The following is a 16,777-nucleotide window of genomic DNA, read 5'->3' as shown; positions in this document are numbered from 1 at the left end:
GCTTTAGTCCTTTCTTGATTTCTCTAATTGCTCACTACTCTAATTTAGTGATGCCATTAACTAATTCTTCTGCTTCACTGCTAGTCCAAAGTTTATCTTCCTGCCTTCTGATACATCCTTTAATTCAGACTTCTCTTTCTATAATGACTCTGCACGTCTGGGAGATGCTGACAGCCTTGGACTCTGCCTCCTCCTCAGGTTGGAACTGAGAGGGCTGGGCAACAGACAGCTAGGTCTCTTGAGACCAGCAAAGGAAGGAGTCAGAAGCGAAGATGGAGAACTCAACCTTTGCAAAGAAGGGAGAATGGGCATCTTTCCTGTAAACAAACTGACAGAAATAAAAAAAAAAAAAAACACCTGGATATATTTCTACAAAGACAGATCTAGGGAAGAAAAGAGACAGGGTATTGTAAAGGAAAGGGTGAATGAGGGATTTTAGGGGGAATGGTCTCAATCTCTTCGGAAAAGTAGAAGTCAAGGCCATCTACTGCTAGGAAGGATGGAAATGCAGGAGGGTAACGAGTGTACAAGTTCTCACGGGCTTCTGCAACAAATCACTATAAACTAGGCAGCTTAAAACAACATAAATCTATTCTCTCACAGTTCTGGAGGCTAGAAGTCTGAAATTAAAGTGTTGTTAGGGCCACATTTCCTCTGAAGGCTCTAGAGGAGAATCTATCCTCACCCTTTCCAGCTTTTGGTGGCTGTTGGCATTCCTAACTTGCTGCATTGTTCCAATCTCTGCCTCTGCCTATACACCATGGCTTTTGGTGTATATGTCACATCTCACTCTGTCTCGTTCATCATTGGATTTAGGGACCATCCAGATCATCCAGGATGATCTCATCTCAAAATCCTTAATTTAATGACACACTTTCCCCCAAATAAGGTAGCATTCACAGACTCAGGGATTAGAGGGGTATGTATCTTTTCTTTTTTTTTTAGGACCACCATGCAACCCATTATAAGGGGAGAAAAAAATGGTCTGGATTAACTGACATAGAAAAGCAGGCTTGGAGCACGGAATAGAAGAATAAATGTGATTACTGAAAAGAGATGATGGCCAAGTAGGAGTTGGACATATGAATTTTTCATAGGCCAAGACTGCATGATTTTCCAGCAGCTTTTGGCAGCCTGGAGGCAGGAGCTGAGCAGGCAGACAGCAGAGGTAACTCAGAATGGGGTGTTTATAGGTGGACTTAACGGAGAGTTAAGGACATGAAAGATCTGCTTTTCCCCCCCTTCCAGCTGTAGAATATGAGAAATCTGATTATTTAAGCAAAATAATACATGCAATTCGTCTTATAAGTTCTCAAGCATTTAGCAAAATAAGGAGGTATAATTTTTATTTGTTCCCCTCACTCTTCCCTATGCCTTATCCTAATATCCCACATATAGTCTTACCGTCCAACTCTACATTTGTTCCTAGTCCTCCAAAGTAAATCCCCACAAAGTAAAACTTGAAACAAAAGTCTCTATTTCAGTAAACCCACACATCTTCTTTTCATGAATGATGCCTGCAACGAGCATAGACTTCAGTATAATAACCGGTGCTAAATACTCCCAACCTCTCCTGGGTCTCCAAAACCCTAGTGGCAGAGTATCTGTCTGTATCACAAGGTTCTAGAAAATGTGTTAGAGAATTTTCATTTATTGTTGGGACCAGAGATGGTTCAAAAACCAAGCCTCTGGGTCATATTTCCAGGGCAACGCTCAATAGTTCGGCCTCATCCTGGAAGGCTTGCTGGGGAAACGAGAAAGCACAGGTTACTTCACAAGCTGCTAGATCTGTGATTTTTAAAGTTCATTTTTCCTCTTTATCTTTTTCTGTCTTAAAAAAAAAACAGCAGAGCTCTCTCCTCAAACAAAAATTTATATCAAACATAAAAGTGGAGCTGCCATGGTTGAGGTGTGGGAGAAGAACTCAAAACCTCCCCAGCCTGCTTCCCCAGCACCCTGGTGATTTTTCCCATTTTTCCCTCCTGTGGTGCCTCCTGAGCACCGCTAAGAAATAATCTCTGAACAACTGCAAGGGATAAGTATACAGTAGGCTTAAGAGTATAGAAGACAGAAGCAGCCTTGTGGTCCAGAGAAATTCAAAGTCTTGTCTATGGAGAGTCTGACTTAGACTGAGCCTCCATAAATTAACTTCATTACTCAAGTAGTGGAATCACCAAATATTTACATTGTGAGAGACTTTAGTTAACATCCAGTCCAATTCTGTCCTTTTCGGTCAGTTCTGGGAATATTTAGCAATATCTAACTCAAGTTCAACTGCTCCTTTCAACAGGAACACATAACTTCTTTCTTTCTTCTCTCTGTGAACCTTTGCAAGAACACCATTAAAAAGTATCTGATACAGAAGTCTCCAGGATAAATGATTCTATTTTCATTAGTGATGACATCTTACCATTTTTAGAATGCTTGCGAGCCCAATTAAGGTCTCTGAAGAAAGGGTAAGTGTCAGGCCAGGCTCTATCTTATACTAATGGCCTCATCTTCATCTAGCTACTTTCTGAAGAACATTCTAATCTCCCTCCCCTCCTCCTTCTTCAAGATTTTTTTTTCTTTACCAAACTTTTTTCTTCTAATCTAAGGATATGTTTTTTTTCTTTAAGCCTATTTATTTCTTAGCCATCTGACATGCCCAAGATAGCACAACCCTCGCAAGATCTGTTTTTACTGCACTACAATTGGCAATTCTCCCTGCTTGAATAAACTTGCACACATTAAAAGTTTTAATAGAGGAGTGAGGACTGCAAGTAGGTGTTAATAGGGCAGGCCTCCAAAATGAGCCAAGTACAAAGGTATTTGGCAGAAGAAAAATAGTTCACTAACTCGAAATTGCAGGTAAACAGCCAATGGAGTTAGATTCAAATGCCATTATTGGAGACAGGCATTCAGTAGAGTCCCTTAATACATATCAAGAAACTCTTATTCACTACCTCCTATGTGAATGAAATTGTGCCAAACTCACTTTTGGGGGGTGAGGTGGAGATGGGAATACAAAGATAAGTAAGACAATTTCTTTTTTTGTTTGTTTGTTTTTAAAAGAAATGACCGTGTAACTGGAAGGATTGATAAATGAACTATATGCAACATGAAAAAGTTATTTAAGATAGATTTTGAAGAGTGAGAAACAGATCCTCTGGATGTGAAGAAGAATGGCTTATCAGTGTGTCAGTGAGAATGGAAAGAGTAGAAGGGGTTTGTATATATATATTTTTAACCCCCTCAAGGAGTGAGGGAGAAAGATAAATCAACGATAATGTCATGGTTTAAAGCATGGGTTAGTGAGAGAATAAAGTATCATTATCAGAAAAAGGTGACAAGGATAGCTATGGAATAATACGTTTTGCTTTAGATGGAAAAAGTTTAGGTGTTAGGAGATCAACGTAGGTGCAGATACTGATAATTAAGAAATTGAAAGAATGGGGTTCTCCCCAAGAGAGAACTTAGCTCAAATCATCTCCATACAGTGACTCACAAGGAAGAAGATGAGATTCTCAAAAACAAAACAAAGCAAAACAAGCAAAAACAAGGATAGAAACAGAAAGGGAGGAGGGATAAAACACTGGGGGAAGAGAAAGTTTCAGAAGAAAACACAAAAATACCCAAAGTCTATGAAGAGGTTGAAGACTGAGACATTGTTGGAACTAGCAATTCATAGGCTACTGGGGACTTTAATGAGAGCTGTTTCAAGAGATAGTGGGTTTTCCTTACCTCATTGCCCCTGTTTATTCATATATCTGTTACCTTATAACTTGAGTTTCCAATGACTTTGGCTTCATCTCAGGGCTTCTCTCTATTCAACTTTTTCAGTTTTCTCTACTGAGTGCTTCCATGTTTCTTCAGAATGCTCCAATTTGAATACCCTCCTGCCCCCCACCCCCCAAAAAAATTTCACTAGTTCTAGAAGTTCATCTTGGTTATGTGTGGACATCACAATTTGTTGGTCAACCTATGGACTTGTGTCTTTGGGTCAAGTGCTTCTTCTGATCCAATTATCTGTAACTAGGGGTATGGCACCTATCTCCAGTGTAGGGCTATCCCTTTGGCAAGAGCAGGGGTGAGGTCAGCCCCAGAAGTGACATGTCTAGTGTACCTTGTTTACGATATAACACTCTGTGCCAAAGTGTAAGGAAGGATCCAAACTTTAAATTGTTCCTGGACTTTTAAGTAGTACCTACCAGAAAAGAAAATTTCTCTTTACACCAGCATCTAATTAGTTTGTAGGTCAATATTCATAAGCCTTTACATTTGCATAGCAGTTTAAACTTTTCAAATACCTTTGTAAAATGTTATTCTAAGAGGGTTCAGAGACAGAAGGGTATGTGTAAACATACTCTATGAAGACACATACTTCACAGCTTTATTTTATGCAAATGAATCGATGAAAAGGTATAGGATGACAATATCTAAACAATGCCCCATAACAAATTGTCACAGCTCAGGGTGCCTAAGAAAACAATCAAATCTATCAATTTCTTTGGTTCTATACCTTTAACAACACATCTACCACTTTTGCAGGTGAGCAACAACTATTATTAGCTTGAGGGCCAAAAAATTTGCCTCTCCAAGTGTCATTGTTACTACAGAAATTGAAATTAGGTCATAAGGCCCCATGTCCCTTCCTCTGGACTTGGTGCCCTGGAGGTGGTGTTAGAAGCAGGAGGAAATCCCAGGCCCACAGAGAATGAATCGGTCCAGTTCAAACACAGTAGGTCTTCTGAGACCCACAGTAGCAATGAGAAAATGATGTCGTCGAGGTCATACCACTGCATATGGGCAGTAGCTGGACAAAAATTCTTACCTCTTTAGTCTCAGCCCAGTAAGTACTCTTCCCAGTGCTGAATAAGTAAGGTGATATTAGAAGATGGAACAAGAAGAGTGGAAGGAAAGAAATATTTTAACTTCTGATCCACCCAGTTTTCTTCGTCACCACTCTCCACCTAATTATTTAAGCCGGAAACATTTCCCTTTTTCTCCACCCATCCACCAACAATATGCAATAAATCACTAAGTTCTGTCAGTCGACCTCCAAAATATGTCTGGAATACATTCTCTTTTCTGTCTTCACTGTCGCCACCTTACCCCAAGCCACTATTATCTCTCGCTTAGACTACTGCAAGTGGTCTCCCTGTTTCAGCACTAGCCTACCTACAGTCCGTACTTAACAGATGGGCCAGAGTAGTATTTTTAAACAAAAATTAGATCTCATTTTCCCCCTATGTCAAATTCTTCACTGGCTTCTAGTTTCATTTAGAATGAAATCTAAATACCGTACTCAGGCTCTGCATGATCTTGGCAACTCCACCAAGATCACTCACTCTCCCCCTCATTGACAACTCCAGGCACACCAGCCTTCTGACAATTCCTAGGATGTGCCAAGCTCATCCTGCCTCGCGACCATCACGCAGGCTCTTCCATCTGCCTGGATTGCCCTTCCCCAGGTCCTTGCCTATCTGGCTCCTTTTCAACCTTCAAATCTCCTCCTCATGGGAGTCCGCTCCATGACAACCCAATTTAAGTAGCCACCTACTTCCCCCAACCCCAGTTATTCTCTATTACGCCACTCTGCTTCTTTCTTTCCTAGAGATTATCACAACATGTACATATTTTAAATGTATATAGTTATTTATTATCTCTTCCTCATTGCAATATGATCTCCATGAAAGCAGGCATCTCACTTGTATTTTTGTGACTGTAGCCTCAGGGCTAAGCCCAATGCTTGGCATACAGCTCATCCTGTCAATTGTACCTCCAAAATACATCTCAAATGCATACTCTCTTCCCTGTCCCCACTGTCACTGTTCTGGTCCAAGCTACCATTATCTTTTCCTTGGACTAAGGCAATAACCTCCCAGTTGGTCTTCCTGCTTCAACTCTAGCCCAGCACTCAAATATTTATGATGAGATAAATAAGCATATCATTGTGGGAATAATAATAATATCTAAAAGAAATGGAAATCTGAACCCTGGATGGAAATCACTTGTGTTGGTTCCCCCCCCCCCCCAAAGCCCTGAAAGAACATCAGACAATTCTCACCAGGTTTAGATACTTGAGTGATAGAATATGAGCCACATCATTCAAGCTCGGGCACAGCCCAGCTAAAGAGCAGCATGGAGAACAGAGAGCATTCAATTTTTCTATCTATGAGCTACTATTCTAGTCACATACATGGAGCTTCTAGGCTCCAAAGGATGATGCAAAAGGAAAAAAACTCAACCACAAACACTCGCAAAAGTAATAATAACTTAAAAAGGCCTCCACAATGTCAACCTGACCCTGACCACATCAGAAAGGTCTAATCTGGAGGCTTTTCTCTAATACCTATACCTATGAGGTTGGGGGTGTTGTAGATCCCAGAAAGAAAATAGGAGCACTGTTAATTAAAGAGATCACTCAAAAGCTTTCATTACACCTTTGAACTGAGTACTAAGAGGATTGTAGTTTCCCATTCCACTTCCCCATTGTCAGACCCAGAAATGGTTTCTTAGCTAAGAGGTGACAGAGTGGAACAAAAGCAGTGTGCAATCCCTCATGCCAGGATGCCACTTTAATCATGCCAGGCCTATCGTACAGTCTTAACTTGAATCCCACTGAATTCAAGACACCCCAGGAACTATCCATAATACACTGTCACACCAAAAGTGCAAATGTGTGTACATATGGACTGCGGCAGCTGGTTGTGTTGGAGGCCGTGGATGCTTGAAAAGGGTGCAGCTAGGGCAACAAACACCCGCTCCTTGCTTCATCGGAAGTGACTTGGAGGAAAAATCATCCTGAGGTGACAGAAATCATTATGTAACTTTGTCTAGAACTGACAAAAAATACATTTGAGTGGCACAAAGCAATTACGAGTGCCCTCCTCCGAGCCGGCACCAGGCAGTTGATTGCCCCAGGTTAAAAATTCAACAGATAGCATAGTGACTATTAGCATCATCTTGTTAGCACACTCCCTTCTCCATTCCTCACCACCTCCCAAGTTAATTCAGCACGGTTCTGTGGTGCAGCCCCCTGACGTCCTGAGGTGGTATTCTAGATATCACCAGTTAGTTTCGTTGTGGCTGTCTCCCCATCCCCCACATAGCTTTGTGGGCTGGCCTTGACCTGAAATCCATCCCTGTAGTGAAACCTCAGAGCTTAATCCACTAAGTCGGTCTGGCTTTGAGCCCCAGAGAAAATGGGATTTCTAGAAAATGTTCACTTTAAAGAGAGATTTGCTCCCTTCACAGCTCCTTTTCTGCGTCACACACCATTAACTCACAAAACGCTGGCTATCGTCTGAGGCAGAGATTCAAGCTGGTTATGCATAAAGGGGCAAACTCCTGCATTTGCTGTATCTCCTAATGAGGCTCCATTTGATTCTCACATGCTGGGGTTTTCTGCCTCAGAATCTACATCACAAAACATACCAGTTTGCTCTCTTTCTTGCCTCCCCCGAGTATCATAATTTGACACAATGATGAAAAATATGGAGATGCCATTGCGATTTTGATTCTCCACCATTTCTCAATGTTACAGAAGTTTCAGGAAGGCTCACTCAGCTCACAGCCCAGCAAAAATGTACCTGCTGAACCAGGAACCCTGTATGCTTCACGGGGAGTCTATGCCATGCACCTAAATCCCCAAAAGCATTTCTGGAACACCGCTCACTTGACATCAGTGGACCTCTCTTTGCCACTCGTAGTATGGTGGTTATTTTCTGTTAATCACCTCCCTCCATTCATTCTCCACCACTCTCTGTCTTCCCTTGTACCCAAGCAGTGTGACCCCTTGTGGATGGCATCACCCAGGCTCCTTGCCAAGGAGAAGCCCCGCAGGAGGTCATCGGTGGGGAGAGAGCGGGGTCAGAGTAGTTTTTCCTTCACTCTTCAGCTTCAGTGTTTGGCCTCCTGGAGTAGTTATGTTCCTCCAGAATTAAAAATACACACCAGGAAATCCCTCCTCCTAGGCTCCAGCTCTTGCTTACTTCTTGTACTAACATTTCCTCTACTAACCTTTAGTACTTGATTTGCCAATATGCCTCGCCATCCTTTAATTGTCCCTTAATTCTGTCCATACCCATGCAAAGCGTCCCTCCAATTAGGGCTCTTCCCTTGAACCTGTGTGCAAATTCTGTTTCCCCCTGGATGCAGGTAGAACCACCTGTCTGGGCTGAGAGTCCTGCCCCCAGAATTCTGGTTTTAATATTAAGAGAATTTTGCTTCAAGTCCCCCTTGTTACTGGTCTGGTCTGTTCTTGGGTCTTTGCCGCTAGTAAATCACTCAGCATCCCTCTGAGATCATGCGGTGGCCCCATTCTGTTAACTAGTTGCCTGTCTTGTGAACTTTGGCCTTGTTTCTGAATGGGACACCTTGCCTGGTACCCCAGACCTTCTAGAGCTTGAAACTTGCTTTCATCTTGATAACTTCCCCTGTCCCAAGCCCTGGCGTCTGAATTCCCACTGAAAACTTTTCTTCTCAGTATGTTCACCTAGTTACCTAAATAGTACCTGCTTTTGGTTTCCTTTCTGCTTTATTACTATTGACTCTATATCCATGAAGACAATGGCTTGCCGGTTCAACCAGGATGACCACCCATTGCTTTTGTGATATTCTCCAGATGGCATTTATTACCTGTTTCCCTGGACTTGCAACCCCAGATCCACTGCCTAGGATCAGAATTCTCCTCTCATGTGCAATCTTCCTAATGTTTTTGTGTACATCTCTAAAGACAGCTGCCTGCCAGGACAACCACTGATTTCCTCCCATATAATTTTTAGATCCTGTGTCCAAGCTGCTGTTCGACCGATTAATGACAGCTCCCCACAATCTAACTGACCCATAGCCACCTACTTCACTGAACCCACATCTGAATACCAACCAGTCATTGGCAGTCCCGAACTTTTGAGGGTCAACCAGTTTGTAGAAGAGTCATTCCAGTGACAATTCTAAAACAGCCAGTCAACAAGCCTTCCTTCTTCAAAACGTACTTTTAAATTTGGTGTCAACCAACTGCTACCTCTGTCACCAACATAATCCCAGAACAATCCCTGACCCCAAACCCCACTAAGATCAGCAGGCTACTTGGCTCAGAGGGATTATGGCTAACTAGTATACTCTTTCTTATTTAAGTAATGAATTCAGCGGTTTTGTTTCAGTTATTGACTGCTGATAGCTTCCCTCCACAATATAAAATAGCACCTTTTGGCAACCTAAGAGTAGAAGTAGTCTTCCTTAGCTTCATAAAAGAAACGTGCTAGATCTATAGCAAGTATCACAATGAATGGTGACACAGTACTGGCATCTCCATTAAAGGCAGAAACCAGGTTGCCTGCCTTCACTGCTATTGTTTCAGTGTGAAAGGTAAGACCAGGACAGTAAACTAAGACAAAGAAATAAGGAACAAATATTGGAATTGTCATGATTTGCCAGGAAATGATTGTTGACCAAGAAAATCCCAACTACTCAACTTACTGTTTGGGTTCAACAGTTTAGAACCTAAAAGAAACTTAGTAAGGTGGTCGGATACGAACTCAACACAATACTATCAGTGCTAATGGTAATTGTTAATCTTTATTAAGTGCTCATAATGTGGTGGACCCTATTCTAAGTGCTTTGCAGGTTTCATTTAATCCAATACTCACAATAACCCTTGAAGTAAGCACTATTATGGTCCCTACTGAAGATGTAAGGTACAGTAAGATTGAGTAAATTGCCAAGAACAACGAACTTATATACGTTAAGTCCAAGATTCGCACCCAAGCAAATCAATATTAGAAATCATGCTTTAAACCACTGTTACAGAGGTCTCCAAGAGTTTTATTCACAGATCCACGAGTAAAAGAAAAATTGAGCACACATCCACACTATATGCATAATTTTTTATTTTTAAATTATATACACATGATAAAACAAATAAATGTTTAAAGGAAAAGATAAAAATGAACTGAACAATATTTTCAGATACATTTTATTTTACTAGTGGCCCAAGATATCCCTTAGCCTTCTCTGAATTAGTACACATATGGTGACAGAATATGTCTTTTGATTTTTTAAATGCATAGCATTGATACTTAAAATCATACCCTTTGTTTGCTCTCACCAAGGCTCAGGGTTTTTTTTTGACACAGCAGGTAACATCTGTGAATATAATTGAAATAGGGAAGCTGAAAAAGACAAACTTTTGAGTTACGTATGTATTTTGCATGGTTTAAAAATAATAGAATACTCATTTGTTACTGATATAATTTAAGAATTTTTTTTTTTCAACCCAACCTTCAGTTGATTCCCGTTACTCTCCAGGCAAAGCAGACATTCTTGCATGACCTGGCCCTGATTGCCTTTAGTCTCAACTGACACTTTCAACCTCTCTTACTCTGTGTTTCATTGACAGTGGCCTGCTGTTCCTTCAACAAATGATTCCTCCACCCCCTCCCAGTTTTAAGGACTTCACACACACTCTTCCCTCTGGAAACTTTTCCCACCAACCCCACACTTGCCCCAGCTCTTCCTTATCCCTCAGACACATCGCGTCTCCAGAAAAGCCTTCCCAGGCCCGCCAGCAGGGATCAGACCCTGTTATGGTTCCCTTCACTTATCACAGATTATAATTATACTCTATATGATAAATATGTGTCTTTCCCATAAAATACTAAGTTCCACCGGGCAAGAACCATCTGTTTTGTTCACCATTGTGTCTTCAGACTCTAGCACAATGCTTGAGCATATGGTAGGTTTTCAATAAATACTTGATGAGTTCATGGCTGATTGAATTCATTCCTATTTGTGATGCCAGCCTGGACACAGGAGGATTAAGAGAACATTCCTAAGTTAGCTCCCTTCCCAGGATACTTGTGGAGGCGTTTGAAGATTCCCACACACTCCTGGATGTTGGCTAGCCACTGCGCACTTCCCACATTGGTTACCTTCTACTCGTCATGTCATGGATTGAGGTAGCAAGACAACTTTGGCAGCTTGGGTCTTAAATTGCATAAGGGAAGCACTGGTAAAGGATTCATCAATGTATGAGCGTGTTACCTGCTGTGTCAAAAGAAACTGAACTTGCTAAATATATAAATATACTGTCTTGGTGATAAACCATATATATATATATATATATATATATATATATATATATATATATATATATATATATTTGCCCAATTGGTGCTGAGTTTTCTTTCCCCTTAAAGCAGTTCCCAACACAAGGACTTGGACGAAGGTAGTCTATTTAGGAGATAATGACAGAAGTAGGAGCAAAGGAGCAGGGGGACTGAGACAGGCAAGGACAAGCCAACATTATCAAGGTTGCCACTGGAGGCAATGGGGGTTCCGATTGGCTAGGAGTTCTGGAAAGTGTAAAGTATGCCTCCTCGAAATGTCTGTCAAAGGACAGAGACAGGGCATTTCTCTGCAGGCTTGTACCCCACCCTTGGTTCAGAGTAACCCCATGGGCATGAACTCTCCTGTGCTTCCAGCCCGCACAACTTGAGACATCAGGCTGAGTGCCACCCACAGACGTTCAACGTGATGGTAATGGAGTAGCAGTGAACAAGCGGCTCTGATTTGTAATTGTACCCGCCACCAGGAAGGAAACTTCTAGGGCAGCACATTTCATACAATAAGCAGGAATTCAGAATAGGAAACGCAGACACTAGATGAAGACACTCTTTGTCTGTGATGATGATCATGGCTTTGCTCAAATTGACAATTTAAGTTGGCAATGCAGATAACTACAGAGCAGGCTGCCCAGGGTTTCTTACTGAGACGCGTTGATTTTGGTTCTCCCATGAGCCTCTTGACTTCTTCTTCCTCCTTTATCAGGGGGAGTGACAAGTTGCAGGCACCCCAGTGAATAAGGTCAAGAGGAATGAAGAGAGGCTATTTCCTGCCCAAATTTTGTAGTCTTCGTGTGTAACCGCACGCTGTTGGATGACAGACACCATCAAGGAGAAGTGTGAGTGCAGAGCCAGGCTTTAAGAATTACCCACCTTGTAACGTGGTTAAAGGTACTGTGGCTCTGACCTGCCGCTCTGTCTTCCCTGCCTCCCTTACTCTCCCCACACCCCTCAGACTCCTTCTCAGCCTGACTGCAAAGGCAGCGGAACAATCAAACTCTCAGCCAGAAGGGCCTGCAGATGACACTCTGGGTCCTTCCTTTTCAGCCCAGGGTGGGGCTGGCCACCACCGTCACCCCTATGTCCTACCTCGCCTCCCCAGAGAACCTCTGTAGGACCTCTGCAGGTCCCAAGGGACCATGAATCCTTCAAACAACAGCCTACAACCTCTTTGTGTTTGCAAACACTTCCAGAGATGTCTCTCTGGGTCTCTTGTGCTACTCATTTGACAAGTATTAAAAATCACAAACCCATCCCTTTCCCTCAGGTGATTAATGTACTTTGGTCTTTCTGCAAAGCACAGAGTGCTCTTCCTTCAGGCACAACATTTGATAAAGAAATGAATCCTTGACATTATTAATTCCCTGGGCTGAGATTTTGTTTAATAACTGTTCTGTCAGTGATAGATCTGAAGAGGTAGTGTGTGCGTGTGTGTGTGTGTGTGTGTGAGAGAGAGAGAGAGAGAGAGACGGAGAAAGAGAGAGGGTGGGAGGAGAATGGGGGAGAGAGGGGAGGGTAATTTGATTGTGGCCTAGAGATTAGGCAGGCTGGCATTACAAAGCACCTCTTTATCCAGAACCTGAGCACCAGTGTGACAAATCACTGCTTTCTCCCCCTCCCCACCTCTCTGTCTGATTAAGCCCAAACCAGCCAATCACAGCACATGATTTGGGAAATATTTCCTCCTTGACATTCTGGAGAACAATCTCTTGCTGAGGAAAAAATACATTATAAAATAAATGGAAAAGCATCCATCAGCTGGGAAAATGCATTCTACTGGTTGGAGGCAAGTGATGTTTTGATTTAAATGGGACTGAAGGCAGAGAGGTTTGATTTTTTACTAAGATACCCAGACAGAGCTGGGAAGAATTTGCATAGACACGATGTCCTTTCTCCCCTAGATGGGAGTTTCATACAGCAAGATGGACCAGTAGGTAGTTATCAGTGAGGCAGGCTCCACATGGAGGCCAGTAAATTACTTGTCCAATTTGGTGTTATTTGGATAAAAGTACAAGAGTGATTTCATTGCCAACAGTCTTTTTCTCTTCCTCTTTCTGTTTCTGTTTCTCTCTCTCTCTCCCTCTCTCTTACACACACACACACACACACACACACACACACACACGCGCGCGCGCACATGCACACACCTTCCTCAGATGAAAGAATGGTCAAATTGTGGAAGAGGAAACCTTTTCCCTGTTGGAATGCACCCCGGGCTAGGTTTTAGCGATTGGCTGGCAAGCTTTCATACGGGAGAGGAAGCAGGCCCGGCTGCTAAACCCTCACGCGGGATAGAACCTACCAAGACGGGATAGGGTTGCCTCCGCAGACCTGCTCCGTGAGGCCCCAAAACATCTATCAGTCCTCTCCCCCTCCCTCGCTTCTCGTGGCATAACCTTCTACCTTCCTCCTGTCCCCAAAGATAAAGAAACCGACGTGTTTGTATGACTCATAGGTCCATGAACTCAATCCAGAGGGTAAATAACTCACTGAATGAATGAGATATGTCATTTCCAGGCTATAAAAATAATTCACTGCCTCACCTTTTCCTAATGGGGCCTCATGGTCTGGTGCTTTCATGTCTGTCCGCCGCAGCTGCAGCCCCACAGCCCTTGCTAAGTCCCTCCAGCCCCTCTTGTGCCTGTGGGCTGAAGAGCAAGGACTTGAACCACTCTGAAGGACATCTGCCTCTTCCTGGATTGGGGGAAATGTATATATTTATATACATTTCTTTCTGTTTGTGATACACCAAGATACCTACAGAGAGATTTTTTTCATGAATTAATAAAAATGTGAACATTCTATAGTTTCGTTTTCCTTTCTTAGTTAAAGGACAGAAACTTCCATGACAGAATTATATGTCTTAAGTTTATCCTGACCTGGTTGTGGGCCAAATAGCGAGGCAGGCTCAACTGATAACCCGTGACTTTTCCCTGCCTTTCTCATCTTCCTTACCCCCAATCCAGGCTCACCACTGTGTGTACACACACACTCACACCCATACCCAAACACACACACACACACACACACACACACAAAGCAAACAACCAGATGACCCAGTCCAAATCAGCACCTACCCTCAATACGTCTTCACCCCTCAGTTTTTCAGATAAAAAGAATGTTTTGTTGTTTTTGCATTAATTCTTTTTCCCAGCCAGTCTCTGAACTCCACTAAAGGCAAGACCCTTTTCTGCAATTACACCGAGCACACACACGTGTGTGCACGCATACACACATGCTCCATCCAGAAATGTTCATTGCACAGAGCCAGCGTTTTGTAAATCTCTGCTATTAAATTTTAGCAATTTCAAGTCCTAAGAGACCGCCAGGAAGAAGGTATTTGGAGGCAGGGCAAGAGTTTGAAATCAGACCAATAAATAAATAAATAAATAAATAAATAAATAAATAAATAGAGGGCACTAGAGTTTGGCAAGTTCCATAACCATTCTGACGCTCGGTACTCTTGCACGTTAAATAGCGATAATAAGGCTTTGCGCTGGGTGGGTGTGGGAATGAAGAGACTGGGGTGTGTAAGGAGCAAGCCGAGTGGCTGGTCGTGGTCAGCGGTCAATAGGATACGGTTAGTAGAAAACACATCGTGTTGGCTTCTATGTCCTCATGGGCAGGCCTTGCTACCAACCCAGGACTCAACTCACTGGTTCCTGGGCTGTGCTGTCTCTGGGCTCACGTCAGGGTCCACTCCTCCCCCCACACGTTCCATTTTCAACACGGCTCTCTGGTCCTGTTTTCCCATCTCCCCACTCTCCCTTTCTTTCTTCCTAATTTTGCCTTTGCAAAGCAGTCACTCTAGCACGGTCCCTTCTTTCCAAGACACACAAGAAAAATTAAACATTTGAAACCCCTTCATTCATGACATTAGTCCAGGATATCAGGCAGGTTTTCAGGGGCCTGGGGAGACGCTGCCACAAGAGCACCTGGTAACCATCTCCCTAGCAACAGAGCTCCAATGGCCAACGGACGTTCCTTCTGAAGCTCTAACAGAGTTTTTATTTCCAAAGCATGTCTGCTTCTTCCACTTTGACTAATCAACATCACGTCTTTCAGTGTGTGTTTGAGTGAAATAACAGATTACTGCTCAACCACAGTTGAATGACGGAGGGGTCTGATGACTCTCAAGAAGAAAAGGCAAAAGACAAAATCTACAATTGATTTTGTTGAAAAGAAAAAGCTTATAAACCTCTCTTTCTCTGCTCGCCTGAAATCTTATAAACAGTTATGTTTGAAAAACTGATCTCTTGAATCATGAACCATTCCCCCCCACCCCCAGCCCCGTGCCCAGCCTCATGAGGACTTGGGTTATGTCTCTACTTTTTTTCATCTCTTTATTTTTGCTTGGAATACTTGAAACCCTACAAATACAGCCCACACTTGGCTCACAAAAGTAACACCTAACACAGTGTCCAATGCCATGTCCAAGTAATTCTTACAAGTCTGGTTTTTGAGATTCTGACAACTGTTATGGACTGTGCCTTGTGTTTTCTAGCAGGAATGGTTAAAATGTAGTTTTGAAGACAAATTTCTCAGGTAAAATTTTTTCCTCTCTCTCCTTTGGAATCTTTTTCTCAGCCTTCGAAAGTTCTTACAATTCTGTGACACCTGGAATTTGTCTGTGCCTCCTCTTTATCCTTTTGAGCCAGGACTGGGATTCTTGATTTTTTCTAATATACCGAAGGTCCTCATCCACATTTGATTAAGATATTTAAAACAAACAGAGAAACTCCTTAAAATGTGTCATCCATTAGTTTCTGGCTCACTTTCTTCTCTAAATCCTCCAATACTTTTGAAAAGGTAAAGTAAGAAAGTGGAACCAGTTCTGTCTTGTATTCGGTTCTAAATACTTAAATAATTCTTGACTTTAAGTTAAAATGGTATTCATTGTCTGGCAAGGAAGAACACAAAAGAAACCACGTGCTTGATTTTATGTTATTAACATGTGCTGAAAATACATTTGCTTTTGTCTTGCACAAGCTCATTTTCAAGATGATTAACAGAATGGATCGACACAGGATTTTTTTTTTCTAGGCTTAAGGAAGAATGTTAAATTGGGGGCAGCTGTATTAACACGTAGGTCTTTGATGGAGTCCTGAAAGTCACCACAAGGTGGCACACTAGCACAACATGAAAAAAGAAATCGCGTCCCAGGGGCCCAACTCTGTAGTCTCTGTTAATGCCTTGATTTTCCACTTACGAGCAAGAAAATGCCATGGAAACTTTTGTTTCCCTCTTCGAGGGAAAGAGGAGGGAAAGGGATGGGGAAGGCACAAAGCCCCCTTCCACTGTGTGTTGTGCGCTGCCCCATAACCACATCTGGACATTATAAATCATTGCGTTGCTGGAAGCCAGCATTTTCTGATCTTAGCAACAGCCTCATTCTAAGCAAAAAGGAACCAGCATGTTCTGTTTAGCTTTAAAACAACTAGAATAACAAAGGAAAGAAAGAAAATCATTTTACAAAGGAGAAAACATCAGTGGAGTTTGACAGCTAGGACGGGGCGAGTAACTTCAGAACCTACCAGGTTGCTGGTTCCTTAGTCCCTACCTTACCTGTAGCTTGTTCTGCTTCTCACACAGAGACGTGAAACTGCATCAGAGTTTCCCCTTAAAACTTCTTCTCTCTTCACAGCCCTCTCCAACACCCCGCTCCTCCCTTT

Source organism: Panthera pardus, unplaced genomic scaffold (assembly GCF_024362965.1).
Source record: "Panthera pardus isolate Hobbes unplaced genomic scaffold, ASM2436296v1 HiC_scaffold_10, whole genome shotgun sequence".
Classification (NCBI taxonomy): Eukaryota; Metazoa; Chordata; class Mammalia; order Carnivora; family Felidae; genus Panthera; species Panthera pardus.
Note: the sequence above shows the minus strand (reverse complement) of the source record.